This window comes from Cupressus sempervirens, chromosome 4, assembly GCF_028749045.1.
Source record: "Cupressus sempervirens isolate cs-2001-9-10 chromosome 4, ASM2874904v1, whole genome shotgun sequence".
Taxonomy (NCBI): Eukaryota; Viridiplantae; Streptophyta; class Pinopsida; order Cupressales; family Cupressaceae; genus Cupressus; species Cupressus sempervirens.
In genome coordinates, this window is record NC_143121.1 from 563074188 (window position 1) to 563089725 (window position 15538).

The window sequence follows — 15538 nt, forward strand, 5'->3', positions numbered from 1 at the left end:
ATTCACTACCTTTTTTATATATTATTTTTTTGTAGTGAGGTTTTGGCCTGAATGAATGTATTAATCATCGAAGTTGTGAACCTTGGTCGAGATCCTTACAAATATATTTTCAAATTGGACCTCAAATAGTTTTCTCAGTCACCCCCTGTACACAGATACTGAAATTGTAGTTAATTACAAAATTAATATTGAATTAACACAAGTTTAATTGAGAAGTATTATGTACCTCAATAGGCTAGATTATTATTGACCGGGAAGCTTTATCTTAGAGTAGTTGGTTTCCTAAATCTTTAGCGCAATGACAGTCTTATGGAATGTGGAATTAGGTCTGCTAGCTAAGGAACGTTCTTTAAAAGGTAGAGGAAACTCAAGACTCACATGTTTCCAATCAATATAAATGTTTAAATCGCTTCTCTAATTTTTTCTATTTATGATCTTCTTCAAACTTAACTTTCTAAATGCATTGATGGGGAAATAAAGATCTTCTAGGAACTAAAGGCTAATCATGTTTAATACTTACAATTCTCTATTTTTATCTAATAATTTAAAAAGATTGTACAAGTGTTTTCAAAGAGCAACACTTGTCACTAACATCATAAGAAGGAATATCCAAGGAGTCTTAACACTGATCCCCCACCACCAAATTCAAGAGAAAACAAAATTCCACTACTAAAGAGATAGTAACAATGATCATCCCTAGTCTCTCCCTTATCACAAAATGATTACCATCAAAATTTGCATTTCCAATTGCATCACGTGCGTTGAAGTGATAGTAACATTTTCACTCTCTTACCTAATGTCCCCCATTTCTGAAACTCCTGGGGAAGGGCAAGGCCATCTTCTCAGTACTTCAAAATACAACGAGTTCCATTTTTTCACATATTGATAATCATTGACTTAAATTATAGTCGAAGTATTGAAAGCCCATAGATATGCCACGTCAAAGATCGCAGCCCTGTGGCATTTAGTGACCCTTAGAGACATTCTGGTTCAACGTGCCTGAGAACGTTCGAGCACTAAAGGGGACAGGAAGAGGTTGGGGATAGGGTTTACCCGGCCACCAAGAGCTAATGGAGCAGACAGTTTGATCCCATGACGAAAGATGAGAGAGATTTGGCAGTTGGCAACTTTGTACTGGCCAACACTACAAGTTTCAGCATCACCCGAGATGGCATTGTAGAATGAAAACAGAATGTGATCTCCAAAAAGTGAGAGAGGTTATTGTAGGTCTCTGCAACACAGTCCTGTAGGAATTGGAATCTCATCCATATCTTGCACGAGCTCCGAGATATGCCCCGTCAAAGATTGCAGCCCTGTGGCATTTAGTGACCCTTAGGGACATTCTAGTTTGGCGTGCCTGAGAACATTCAAGCATTGAAGGGGACAAGACAAGGTTGGGGATAGGGTTTACCCAGCCACCCGGAGCTAATGGAGCAGACAGTTTGATCCCACGATGAAAGATGAGAGAGATTTGGCAGTTGGCAACTTTGTACTGGCCAACACTACAAGTTTCAACATCACCCGAGATGGTGTTGTAAAATGAAAACATAATGTGATCTCCAAAAAGCGAGAGAGGTTATTGTAGGTCTCCGCAACACGGTCCTGTAGGAACTAGAATCGCATCCATACCTCGCACAAGCTTCGAGATATGCCCTGTCAAAGATCGCAGCCCTATGGCATTTAGTGACCCTTGGGGACATTCCGGATTGGCGTGCCTGAGAATGTTCGAGCACTAAAGGGGATAGGATGAAGTTGGGATAGGGTTTACCCGGCCACTCGGAGCTAACGGAGCAGATAGTTCGATCCCACGATGAAAGGTGAGAGAGATTTGGCAGTTGGCAACTTTGTACTGGCCTACACTGCAAGTTTCAGCATCACCCGAGATGGCATTGTAAAACAAAAATGAAGTGTGATCTCCAAAAAGTGAGAGAGGTTATTGTAGGTCTCCACAACACGGTCTTGTAGGAACTAGAATCGCATCCATACCTCGTATGAGCTCCGAGATATGCCCCATCAAAGATCGCAGCCCTGTGGCATTTAGTGACCCTTAGGGACATTCTGGTTCAGCATGCCTGAGAACGTTCAAGCACTGAAGGGGATAGGAAGAGGTTGGGGATAAGGTTTACTCAGCCACTCGGAGCTAATGGAGCAGACAGTTTGATCCCACGATGAAAGATGAGAGATATTTGGCAGTTGGCAACTTTGTACTGGCCAACGCTACAAGTTTCAGCATCACCCGAGATGGCATTGTAGAATGAAAATGAAATGTGATCTCCAAAAAGTGAGAGAGGTTATTGTAGGTCTCTGCAACACAGTCCTGTAGGAATTGGAATCTCATCCATATCTTGCATGAGCTCCAAGATATGCCTAGTCAAAGATTGCGGCCCTGTGGCATTTAGTGACCCTTGGGGACATTCTGGATTGGCGTGCTTGAGAACGTTCGAGCACTAAAGGGGATAGGACGAGGTTGGGGATAGGGTTTACCCGACCACACGAAGCTAACAGAGTAGACAGTTCGATCCCACAAGGAAAGGTGAGAGAGATTTGGCAATTGGCAACTTTGTACTAGCCGACATTGCAAGTTTCAGCATCACCCGAGATGGCATCGTAAAATGAAAACGGAGTGTGATCTCCAAAAAGTGAGAGAGGTTATTGTAGGTCTCTGCAACACAATCCTGTAGGAATTGGAATCTCATCCATATCTTGCACGAGCTTTGAGATATGCCCCGTCAAAGATCGCAACCCTGTGGCATTTAGTGACCCTTAGGGACATTCTGGTTCGGCGTGCCTGAGAACACTCAAGCATTGAAGGGGACAAGACAAGGTTGGGGATAGGTTTTACCTGGCCACCCGGAGCTAATGGAGTAGACAATTTGATCCCATGATGAAAGATGAGAGAGATTTGGCAGTTGGCAACTTTGTACTGGCCAACACTACAAGTTTCAGCATCACCCGAGATGGTGTTGTAAAATAAAAATAGAATGTGATCTCCAAAAAGCGAGAGAGGTTATTGTAGGTCTTTGCAACATGGTTCTGCAAGAACTATAATTGCATCCATACCTCGCACGAGCTCCGAGATATGCCCCGTCAAAGATCGCAGCCCTATGGCATTTAGTGACCCTTGCGGACATTCCGGATTGGCGTGCCTGAGAACGTTCAAGCACTAAAGGGGATAAGACGAGGTTGGGGATAGGGTTTACCCGGCCACTCGGAGCTAACGGATCAGACAGTTCGATCCCACGACGAAAGGTGAGAGAGATTTGGCAGTTGGCAACTTTGTACTGGCCCACACTGCAAGTTTCAGCATCACCCGAGATGGCGTTGTAAAACAAAAATGGAGTGTGATCTCCAAAAAGTGAGAGAGGTTATTGTAGGTCTCTGCAACATGGTTCTGTAGGAACTGGAATTGCATCCATACCTCGCACGAGCTTCGAGATATGCCCCGTCAAAGATCGCAGCCCTGTGGCATTTAGTGACCCTTAGGGACATTCTGGTTCAGCGTGCCTGAGAACGTTCGAGCACTGAAGGGGACAGGAAGGGATTGGGGATAGGGTTTACCTGACCACTCGGAGCTAATGGAGGAGATAGTTTGATCCCACGACGAAAGATGAGAGAGATTTGGCAGTTGGCAACTTTGTACTGGCCAACACTACAAGTTTCAGCATCACCCGAGATGGCGTTGTAAAATGAAAATAGAATGTGATCTCCAAAAAGTAAGAGATTTTATTGTAAGTCTCCACAACACGGTCCTATAGGAACTGGAATCCCATCCGTACCTTGCACGAGCTCCGAGATATGCCTCGTCAAAGATCGCAACCCTATGGCATTTAGTGACCCTTGGGGACATTTCGGATTGGCGTGCCTGAGAACGTTCAAGCACTGAAGGGGATAGGAAGAGTTTAGGGATAGGGTTTACCCGGCCACTCAGAGCTAACGGAGCAGACAGTTCGATCCCACGACGAAAGGTGAGAGAGATTTGGCAGTTGGCAACTTTGAACTGGCCCACACTGCAAGTTTTAGCATCACCCGAGATGGCATTGTAAAACAAAAATGGAGCGTGATCTCCAAAAAGTGAGAGAGGTTATTGTAGGTCTTCCCAACACGGTCCTTTAGGAACTAGAATCGCATCCATACCTCGCACGAGCTCCGAGATATGCCCCGTCAAAGATCGCAGCCCTATGGCATTTAGTGACCCTTGGGGACATTCTGGATTGGCATGCCTGAGAACGTTCGAGCACTGAAGGGAATAGGACGAGGTTGGGGATAGGGTTTACCCGACCACACGAAGCTAATGGAGTAGACAGTTTGATCCCACGAGGAAAGGTGAGAGAGATTTGGCAGTTGGCAACTTTGTACTAGCCAACATTACAAGTTTCAGTATCACCCGAGATGGCGTCGTAAAATGAAAACAGAGTGTGATCTCCAAAAAGTGAGAGAGGTTATTGTAGGTCTTCAAAAAGAGTGTTTAAAAATGAAAAAATAGCGGGGGGTCCTTTATATGGTTTGGGAGTTTGACCATTAAAACTAGAAATTGTCCTAGTAATAAGTGCTGGTAATAGTTTTGAAATTTGATTGTTGGGTGTTGAGAAACCTCAAGTTTGGGATTTTTCTTGTTCGTTTGAGTCTATAATAACCATTTCCATCTAAAAAGTCGAGTGTTGAAACCATTTAAGAAGTATTTGCATAGTTTTCCCTAAAATTTGAGTGCATAAAAAGGGGTATGTGATTGCTCCCAAGGTGGATTTAGTTTTTTCTCCAAACAAGAGTTGCATTTTATGTTTGAAGTCATCTAATATAACCAAAGTGAAGGTGGTTGAACCATTTTTGAGTTCTAGAGACGTTGCAAAGTAAGAGTTCTAGAAAGCCCTAGGGTAAAGGGGCTAGAAAGGAGGGTTTTGTAAAAACCATTGTAAAGTTGATCATGAGACCAAAAAAATAAAAGAATCCTTGCATTTGAGTCATTTCTTAAGACTTTTTTGGGTCATGGGAGTTCCAAAAGTCAAGGGATTGTGAGTTGCTTTGTAAATGGCCTCAAACTAGGCCTAGTTGGCAGACTGAAATAGCCAGTTTTGAGTCATATTTTACAAAACAAGTGTAGTTGGTTTTGGAGTATATTTTAGAGTGAGGAAAAGGGTATTTTAATCACCCAATAGTTTAGGACTGGCAAGGGCTAGTTGGAGCAAGCCTAGAAGAGGCAAAATTGAGAAAGTGTAAGAGATGAGTTGCAAGAAACAACTACTGTAGATGATGCAAATATTGATGAATTGTAAAGCGAGGGGGAGGAAATCACTATTGAATCCTTTCTAAAAATCAATGGCTTATGAGATGAACCAATTAGTACTTTGTTGAGGAGTTATGGACAAAATATGAAGGGACTAGGTACAATTGCACCTAAAAATACCCAACCAGAAAACCTGAACCAGCCAGTGGACTATTATAGGAGATAAAACCTTGAGCATACAAAAAACATTGATATTATATTAAGCTTGCTAATGCAAGATTCACAACCAGATTGATTGTAGGAGGTTGTCACAAACCTTGGGTAACCAAATACTTGTGGGGATGAAAATGTTTCCCTTTTAATTCCATCCCCACCACATGTTGACCCCAAGGACGTCATCTAATGCTTTGAAAATGGTGGAAACCATGATGAAATAAATAGTTAACAATTTTTTGATACCCAGGCCCAAAATGACTATGATGGAGATGATGATTTTATACGTTACATGCCACTAGACAGAAAACAACATAGTGGTTTACCCAGTAGATTCCTATAGCTACCAAAGAAAAGGATACAAAATTCTAAGGAACAAGAGAGACTAAGAAGTTATTTGAGGCTAATGCACTTTACATGAAGGAGAAGATCAGGGATAGGAAAGATGGGAGAGAGGAAAAGATTGCAAGAAATGAGATCTTATATGCTATAGAGAGGGGAAAATGAGTTGCAGAGAAGGTTGCACTAAAGGAATAGAAGAGGAAAGAAAGAGAGGATAATCTAAATGTTTGAAAGAGATATAGACCAAATAATGGAGGTGCACCTTCAACAACTATAGAAATTATATTTACAACACTAGTGGAAGGAGATGTAATTGCACTAGCCCTAGAATCAATTAGTATGCCCAACATACCTCTTCTCCCATAGCATAAATCACATTCTGATATGTTCAATGCTCTAATCCCTAGATTAGGAAATATTCTTACTTAATAAGTGTAACCCCAAGCATTGTCACCATAGTTGGCAACAAATGATGAGAGTCCCAATCAACTAGTGAAAAAAATGACTAAGTTGATGGAGCTGAATCCTACATTACACACATCTCCTAGTAGTGGACAAGAGGATGTTGAGATTGGGAGCATAGCACCTATTCTCTTTCCCAGTTTTATGGACAATTGATGGGAACTCAAGTAGATGGGAGAAATTTGAATTTTTTTGAAGCGATAAAGTTTTGTGATGTATTTAGAATATCTAAGATAGACTTATTTTTAATGTGAACTAAACCATTCTTACATTACTATTTAAATGTATTTGTATTGTTATAATAGTTTGATTGTTGGTCATGGCGTAAAATATGTAAAGTTTAGAAATATAAATAGTTCATCATAGAGATATTATAGAATTAATTTATTTTAAATAATAGAAATAATCATAACAAATAGATAGAAATAAAAAATAATAATTTTATTCAAAACATAAAATCTATGATTTAAACTAAATCTCATCACTTACGCATCATAACAATACGGTCCACCTTATTCATGTGGACAGTCTTGGGGAAGAGGTTGCAACAATGTATTTGGATCCAGTTGATCACTCTTTCTCTCTCTCCCTCTCTCTGTATTCAATCTAATGAGCCAATTGGATCTACTCGACATTTTAATGTCTCAAGTATTGCCTCATGGTCTGACTCACAAACTCTCCAAAGATTCTTATTATGTGGTTTTCCACCATATTTTATCAAGTGGACATTTGATGCGACAACAAGATTTGAATAATGAAGAATCTTCCTCTCTATTTGCCAATCCTTGAATAACCACAAGTTAGGGTTCTTCATAGAATATCGTCTAAGCCATGTGCCGGTTACAACCACCGCACCGACATGGTACTCTAAACCTTCACCATCTATAACCGAGTGATCCAATTTTTGTTTGGCTTGAACACAACGACACAAATAATAATCTGTCCCTTCTTCATTGTCTTCAGGTGCAATAACAACAAAAACATGGCTTGCAGTGACAAATGTACAAAATGCAGTCATTAATACAGAAAATACTTGCGTAAAAGTTATAAAGTTACATATTGAAATTACAAAGATATATAAATATATATATTACCAGGTTGCACTAGATCAGACAAGTGGTCAAAGTCAATAGACGATTCCATCTATATCATTTCTAGTGCTTGTGGGGGATGATAGGTGTCAATTGGGTCCAAAACCCGTATATCCCATTTGTCCACCCATTCAGTCAACTCACAGTCATCCCAATTTTCCTCTGCACATGATGGACAATAGCATGCCATTTTTCGTGTGTGGATACTCCATGAACCTACATCAGAGCTTCTAAAAGACTGCAACTCACTGGATCTTGTTAGTGTACAACAATCATGATATGGTGCAATGTTAGTATTATCTATCAACCAAAAAAATATACGAACCGTAGACTCACCTTCCTTACCTGGACCCATTGTAGCGTTACACCACTTGACGATGAATTTTGCATCTATCAATATTGCTCCATCTTTGTACTTTAGTTCTTCACGAGCTAAGGCTCTTTTGATGCATGCGCCTGCACCATTGTGCTCTCCCTTTCCATGACCAGCCTCTATGAAATTCCACATGTATTGAATTCTACACAACTTGTGCATCCTGCTCAACCAATAGAACATCTGTGCATTCTTGAATTGAGATGCACAATTGTCTGACCAAATAATGTGCTGACGATATGTGATGCCCCTGTTAGCCAAATCTCCATAAAATAGTTGAAAACAACCATGTAGAAACTCTGTAGAATGTGATCGATCATCGCTGATGTAAAAATGGTACTCCCTCAAAATCTTCCTGTCATCCTCTGTACTTGTAGGTGAATGCATGAATGTTATGTGAACAAATATGGAAACCTGTTGAGAAGTATAATACTTTGCTTGCACCTCATTTTGTGGTTGTAGTGTGTAGTTCTCTGCGAAATCTACAACCGAAACAATGGTATCCAGTGGAAACGTATCCTTGCACAACTTGAATTGCAAATCCAGCCATCGAGCTCTATGGGTATGCCTTGCATACTCATAAATAATGTTTTCACGAAAAATCTTCATGAACTCATATACTGGAATCTTTTCAATGACTAAATCACATCTTTTACCATGTTTTCCATCTTTTAGAGCATATGTCACTGTCTTAAATTTTCCATAATCTACTATTTCATTTCCAATTGCATGTGTACTATCCATATGTTGACAAGTTGATAAAAGTTGCAAAGAACCACAAAATAAGCACGTACCATCCAAGCATGATGTCTTGTAAAATTGTTGTCCGTCCCTTATTTCACATAAAATGTTGGATATGAATTCCCTTGAAGATCTTGGTGGCTCATTTATGTCACAGTCCTGCAAAATAAATTGAGAATGCAAAATTATACATATATGCCTAAAAACATCAAAATGGTTAGAAAATTCAATATGTATCCTACAACAACAAGTTGTGCATGTGTGATTTATCTTCACATAAAAAGGTTTACCCATCTCAAAAAATCTGACTTATTCGAATTTGAGGATACATACCAATAAATTTTGCAAAAAATTGTGTCTGAGTTGTGTCCAAAAAATGTTTTGCATGTGGCTCGCGATTTTGGCTACCAATCCTCCTTCTTACAACATCTCTTTGATTAGGGGAAACATGTGTGTTATTTTTCCAAAAATCTTCGATCAATGATTTCAAGGCTTCACTAATTTCTTTATCCTTTCGCGGTAGTCTACCGCTAAATGTCCATAACTCATTTTTTGTTGGATCTTCCAATCTCTCACGCCTTAGCATGGCTCTCCTTAGAGTACCTCTACCAATTTTTAATGTTTTTCTTGTCTTTCTCATGAGTTGAGCTTTCTTCATTTGGCTACTTACTATTGTCAATGGAAGTACTCGTCTTGCGATATTACTATCTTTGGTGCGTGATTTAGAACCCACTTTGTCATAAGCATTCATTAGATTCTTTACAATATTTTTTTCATTTGAATCATCCATTGTTCTTAGCCCAAGAATCTTCATGATAGGCCTAAATTTTAAATTCCTCATCATTTCAAAAAATAATTGGCATTGACCTATAATATTTAATTCATCAAAAAATAATCTCCACATACGATTAACTTTTCTTTGACAAGTACGCTTGCTAATCTTGTTAGGCATTGATTTCAAAATGTTACTATCAATATCAATCAAATATTTTGGTCTTCTAAAACGAATTCTAGAAGGTGTTATAATCTCTTCAATTCTCTCAACATTTTGAACATCAACATAAGGTTGAGTGTATTGCATACCTTGAGTGTATTGCATACCTTGAACCAAAGATGATGTGCCTTGGCAATAAGATGCAAAAGATGGAATATCACCTACTTGATGTGTTGATGTTGTGCCTTCAACATGACATGATGGAGTGTATATATCGTCGGATCTACAAATCGGTGTCTCTTCAACATGAGAGGACAATATGACTTCAACATTGGAAGATGGTGTAGCGGACGATATGACTCCAACATTAGAAGATGGTGTAGCTTCACAATTCAATTGTCTTCTTGAGCATAACAGTCTCATTCGTTCTCTTTGTCTTTCCAATTCTTCCTCTTTGTTTCTTGGTACCGGTGGTTCTTGATCCTCTTCTAAAGTCAATTCTTCATTATTGCTTTGCAATTTTCTTTGCTCACGTAGTAATTTCATTTTATTCTTTTAATTGCCAAATCTCTCTCCCTATCTTCATTTGTTTGATTTTTTGGTTTCTTCCTTGGCATGATGATGATTTCTACATGTCAAATTATTCAAACATTTGAATTACTTAAAATGTGTAAATTACAAATAATTCAAATACATATAAAAATTATAATTATTTGAATGAATACACAATATATATATAAAACAACTTGTCAAATTTCTAACCATTTCGAAATAACATTTCATTGAAACATACAAATTTCAATGAATTCACTATATATTAAACAACATGTCAAATTATAATCAAATTTGTATCTATATATTAACAAACAATATTTAAAATAGATTGCACTAACCTTTTCTATACAAGGAATATTCAAAAAGTCTTCAAATCGTGTATCCAATGATTGAATTTGGTGTTTGTTAGCTTCCAAAAGTGTTTGCCACCTTGAAATAGTGTTTGTTAGCTTGAAATAGTGTTTGCCACTTTGAAAGAATGTTTGTTGTGTTGAAACCCGCGATTTCTGTCGGGATAACAGAGTGTAGAACAGAACAAAAGCAGAGAATGAATGAAACGGGCCCCAAAGTTGCTTTTTGACCATTTTTAGGTGATTTCACATAGTGCGTACGCGCTATAGCACATATGCACTATAGAGCGTACGCACTATATTAGAACACATCACTCTCCACCCTCCCTACTCTCTCTCTCTCCCTACTCTCTCTCTCTTCCTACTCTCTCTCCCCTCTCCCATCTTCTACACTCTCTCTCTCTCCCCTCTCCCATCCTTTACTCTTTAGATCTCTCTCACACACACTCCCATCCTCCCTCTCCCACTTCTTACTCTCTCTCTCTCTGCCACCTCCTACTCTCTCTCACACTCTCTCCCATCCCCTACTCTCTCTTACACACACTCCCATCCGCTACTCTCTCTCTCCCCTCTCCCATCCCCTAAACTCTCTCTTTTGCAGATACACACTCCCATCCCCCTCTCTCTCTCCCCTCTCCCATCCCTTACTCTCTAGATCGCTCACACGCACTCCCATCCCTCTCTCTCCTCCTCTCCCACTCCCTCTCCCACCACCTACTATCTCTCTCTCTCAAGTTCTCTCTCTCCCTCTCTACTCTCTCTCTCTCTCTCCCCCATCCCCTACTCTTACTCTCTCTCTCTCTCTCTCTCCAATCCCCAACTCTCTCTCACACTCTCTCCCATCCCCTACTCTCTCTGACACTCTCTCTCATCCTTTCACTCTGTCTCTCTCATCTCATACTCTCTCTCTGTCACCTCCTACTCTCTCTCACACTCTTTCCCATCCTTTCACTCTGTCTCTCCCATCTCGTACTCTCTCTTTGCCACCCCCTACTCTCTCTCACACTCTCACACTCTCTCCTATCCCCTACTCTCTCTCTTTCACAGACACAGACACACACTCACACTACCATCCCCCCTCTCTCTTCTCTCCCATCCCCTACTCTCTAGATTTGTCACACGCACTCCCATCCCTCTCTCTCCTCCTCTCCCACTCCCCCTCCTAGGTCACCTACTATTTCTCTCTCTCAAGTTCTCTCTCTCCCTCTCTACTCTCTCTCTCCCATCCCCTACTCTTACTCTCTCTCTCTCTCTCCCATTCCCAACTCTCTCTCACACTCTCTCCCATCCCCTACTCTCTCTCACACTCTCTCCCATCCTTTCACTCTGTCTCTCCCATCCCGTACTCTCTCTCTCTCTCTGCCGCCCCCTACTCTCTCTCTCACTCTCTCCCATCCTTTCACTCTATCTCTCCCATCCTTTCACTCTGTCTCTCCCATCTCGTACTCTCTCTCTACCACCCCCTACTCTCTCTCTCACTCTCACACTCTCTCCCATCCCCTACTCTCTCTCTTTCACAGACACACACACTCTTATCCCCTCACTCTCTTCTCTCCCATCCCCTACTCTCTACATTTGTCACGCACACTCCCATCCCCCCTATCTCTCTCCCTCTCGCTCTCCTATCGCCTACTAGATCTCTCTCTCTCAAGTTCTCTCTCTCCCTCTCTACTCTCTCTCTCTCTCTCCCATCCCATCCCTTACTCTCACTCTCTCTCTCCCCCATCCTCTACTCTCTCTCACACTCCCATCCCCTAATCTCACTCTCTCCCTCCCATCCCATACGAGCTCTCTCTGCCACCACCTACTCTCTCTCACACTCTCACACTCTCTCCCATCCCCTACTCTGTCTCTCTTACACACATTCCCATTCCCCCTCTCTCTCTCTCCCTCTCCCACTCCCTCTCCCCCATCCCCTGCTCTCTCTCTCCCCTCTCCCATCCCCTACTCTCTCTCTTTCATAGACACACACTCCCATCCCCCCCTCTCTCTCTCCTCTCCCATCCCCTACTCTCTAGATTTGTCACACACACTCCCATCCCCCCTCTCTCTCCCTCTCCCACTCCCTCTTGCACCACCTACTATCTCTCTCTCTCTCAAGTACTCTCTTTCCCTCTTTACTTTCTCTCTCCCATCCCCTACTCTCACTCTCTCTCTTCCATCCCCTACTCTCTCATACTCTCTCTCTCTCTCTCACCCCCATCCTGTACAAGCTCTCTCTACCACCCCCTACTCTCTCTCAAACTCTCACACTCTCTCCCATCCCCTACTCTATCTCTCTTATACACATTCCCATTCCCCCCCTTCTCTCTCTCTCACTCCCTCTCCCATTGCCTACTCTCTCCCATCCCCAACTCTATCTCTCTTACACACTTCCATTCCCCCTCTCCCTCTCCCTCCCACTCCCTCTCCCATCGCCTACTATCTCTCTCTCTCTCTCTCTCTCTCTCTCTCTCTCTCTCTCTCTCTCTCCCTCTCTCTCCCATCCCCTACTCTCACTCTCTCTCTTTACCACCCCTACTCTCTCTCACACTCTCTCCCATCCCCTACTTTCTCTCTTACACACACTTCCATCCCCCCTCTTTCTCCCTCTCCCACTCCCTCTACCATTGCCTAATCTCTTTCTCCTCCATCCACCCTCTCTCTCCCTCTCCCAGTCCCTCTGCCATTGCCTACTCTCTTTCTATCCCATCCCCTACTCTCTCTATCTCTCTCTCCCCTCTCTCATTCCCTACTCTCTCTCTTTCACACACACCCATCCCCCCTCTCTCCTCTCCCATCCTCTACTTTTTCTCTCACTCGCTCTCCCTCTCCCACTGCCTACTCTCACTCTCTCTCACTCTCTCTCTCTCTCTCTCTCCCTCTCTACTCTCTCTCTGCTACCCCCTACCCTCTCTCACCTTTTCACACTCTCTCTCTTTCTCTCTTACACACATTTCCATCCCCCCTCTCTCTCTCTCCCTCTCCCACTCCCTCTCCCATCGCCTACTCTCTCTTCCATCCCCTACTCTCTCTCAAGCTACTCTATCTTCCCCCTCTCCCATTCCCTACTCTCTCTCTTTCACACACATGCACTCCCATCCTCCTCTCTCTCGCTCTTCCTCTCCCACTCCGTCTCCCACCACCTACTCTCTCTCTCCCCCATCCCCTACTCTCAATCTCTCTCTCCCAACTTGTACTCTCTCTCACACTTCCTCTCTCTCCCATCCCCTACTTTCAATCTCTCTCCCCCATCCCATACTCTCTCTTTGCCACCTCTACTCTCTCTCTCACACTTCCTCTCTCTTGCATCTTGTACTCTCTTTGCCACCCCTACTCTCTCACATTTCCTCTATCTCCTATCCTATACTCTCTCTGCCACCCCTACTCTTTCTCACTTCCTCTCTCCCCTCTCCCATCCCCTACTTTCTCTCCATCTCTCTCTCACACACAAATAGCCATTCCCTCACCCCACCCCCCCAGCTCTCTCTTGGTTTTGATTTGCAATTTAGGTCTCAACAGTGCGTGCGCACTATAGCGTGTGTGAAATATAGCGCGTGCGCACTATAGCGCGTGTGTACTACCTCGAATTCAATAGCGTTTTAATAGGGCGTGCACGCTATAGGGCGCACGCGCTATTCAAAGCTTTGCATTAAAACCAAGCCTAAGCCTTGGTTTTTCCTTGGAGATCCAACCCAAAGGTTTGGAGTTTATAAACAGGTCTGAGATGTGTTTTCCAGCAAACATACAAAAAATGATTGATTTTTCTTGTGTGCTCCCCTTCAAGATTCTTCGTGGTTGGGTATCGATAAGATCAGGTTACATAACATTATAGGTCTCTGTGTTAGCTATCTAACCATATAATTTATTTTTAATTTGAACTATTTTAAGTCTTTCATCTATAATTTCTTTTGAATTTATGTTCATTTTTTGTCAAAAACCACCATGTACTAATTGGGCTGTAGATTTTAGCTCATTCATCGAATTTTGTAACAACTTAGTTTTTTAGAAACTAGATTCCATTCTACACACTTTGAAAAAAAGAAGTTTTGATTTTAGATTAGTTTTCAATCATTTCTAGGGGGAGCACACAGATATTTCACATTTTTGGGATGGGTCTAATTTTAAAATTCATTAAAAAAAAAATACAAATTATAAAATTACCCGAAAAATCTGGGATAAACTACGTAGTGTTAGGTAAATTTTGACCAGAGCGATTAAAGAATTTCAAAAAAAAAGTTAAAATTTTAGGGGTGCCACACTTTGTACTATGTTATGTTTTTTTGGAATAAACAGTACCACTTTCTGTGGCCCCCTTTTTTGAGGACCTAAAACTAAACCATTTTGAAAAAAAATTAGTAGTTTAGAAACTAGATTCAAAGGACTACGACTTTTGTTTTTGTCATATCTTAAAATTTTGAGCGTAACTATCTTCAAATTCTTGTTGAAGTCCAGAATTTGCTGATTTCAGGAAAAAGGTGTCCACTTATACCCCCCTTTTGGCACCACAACTTTGTGCACTTACCCCCCCTTAAAGAGATCATGCAGTGGCCTCAGGAATGCTCAACCCTGTGTGAGCATTTTTAAGTTGAAAATTTATTACAATTATGTATGACATCACCTTTGAGCTTGTTAATGTTTTGAACCATAATGGCATAGAGAAAATAAGAGAAATATAAACAGTACAGGAACACCATAGATACCAAAAACCCAGCCACACCAAGAAAAATGTTTTCTTAAATAGTGATAAATAACTGAAGACGATACTTTGCATGCTTCTAAATGGTTGTTGTCCAAAATGTTTTGTTAACGTGATATGCCCACGTGGTGACACACTTATTCAAAATAATTCAACTTTTGAAGACAAAATTGAGAACCTATTTTACATTCATTATATTTGAATTGTTCTTATTGTTGGTTCTAAGTTTATTATAAAAATCTAAGTTTGTGACATTTTATTATGACCGAAACACATTTTTTGTCTACAAGATCACACATAATTCAATCATTTTATTTAGAGTAGCTACAAACCAAATTAATGATTATTTTAAAAAATAAGAATAATAACTCATTTTTATTATGTTATAGACAATTATAACTGCTCTTTTTTTCTTTTACCGGTCTTCATATTAATATTATTTTAAAATTGATATTTTTAAAATTTTATATTATTAGTTTATATTTTTAAGAAAATCTTTATATTAGAATTTAATTACATATCATTTAAGAAAACTATTATTAATTTATATATTTTAAGAAAATCTTTATATTAGAACC

At 40.8% G+C, this 15538-nt stretch overlaps 1 pseudogene; it reads right to left on the reverse strand.

The window, feature by feature from the left end:
- LOC149562448 (phospholipid-transporting ATPase 1 pseudogene) overlaps positions 1-15538 on the reverse strand; it is a 49968-nt pseudogene that overhangs the window by 16576 nt on the left and 17854 nt on the right.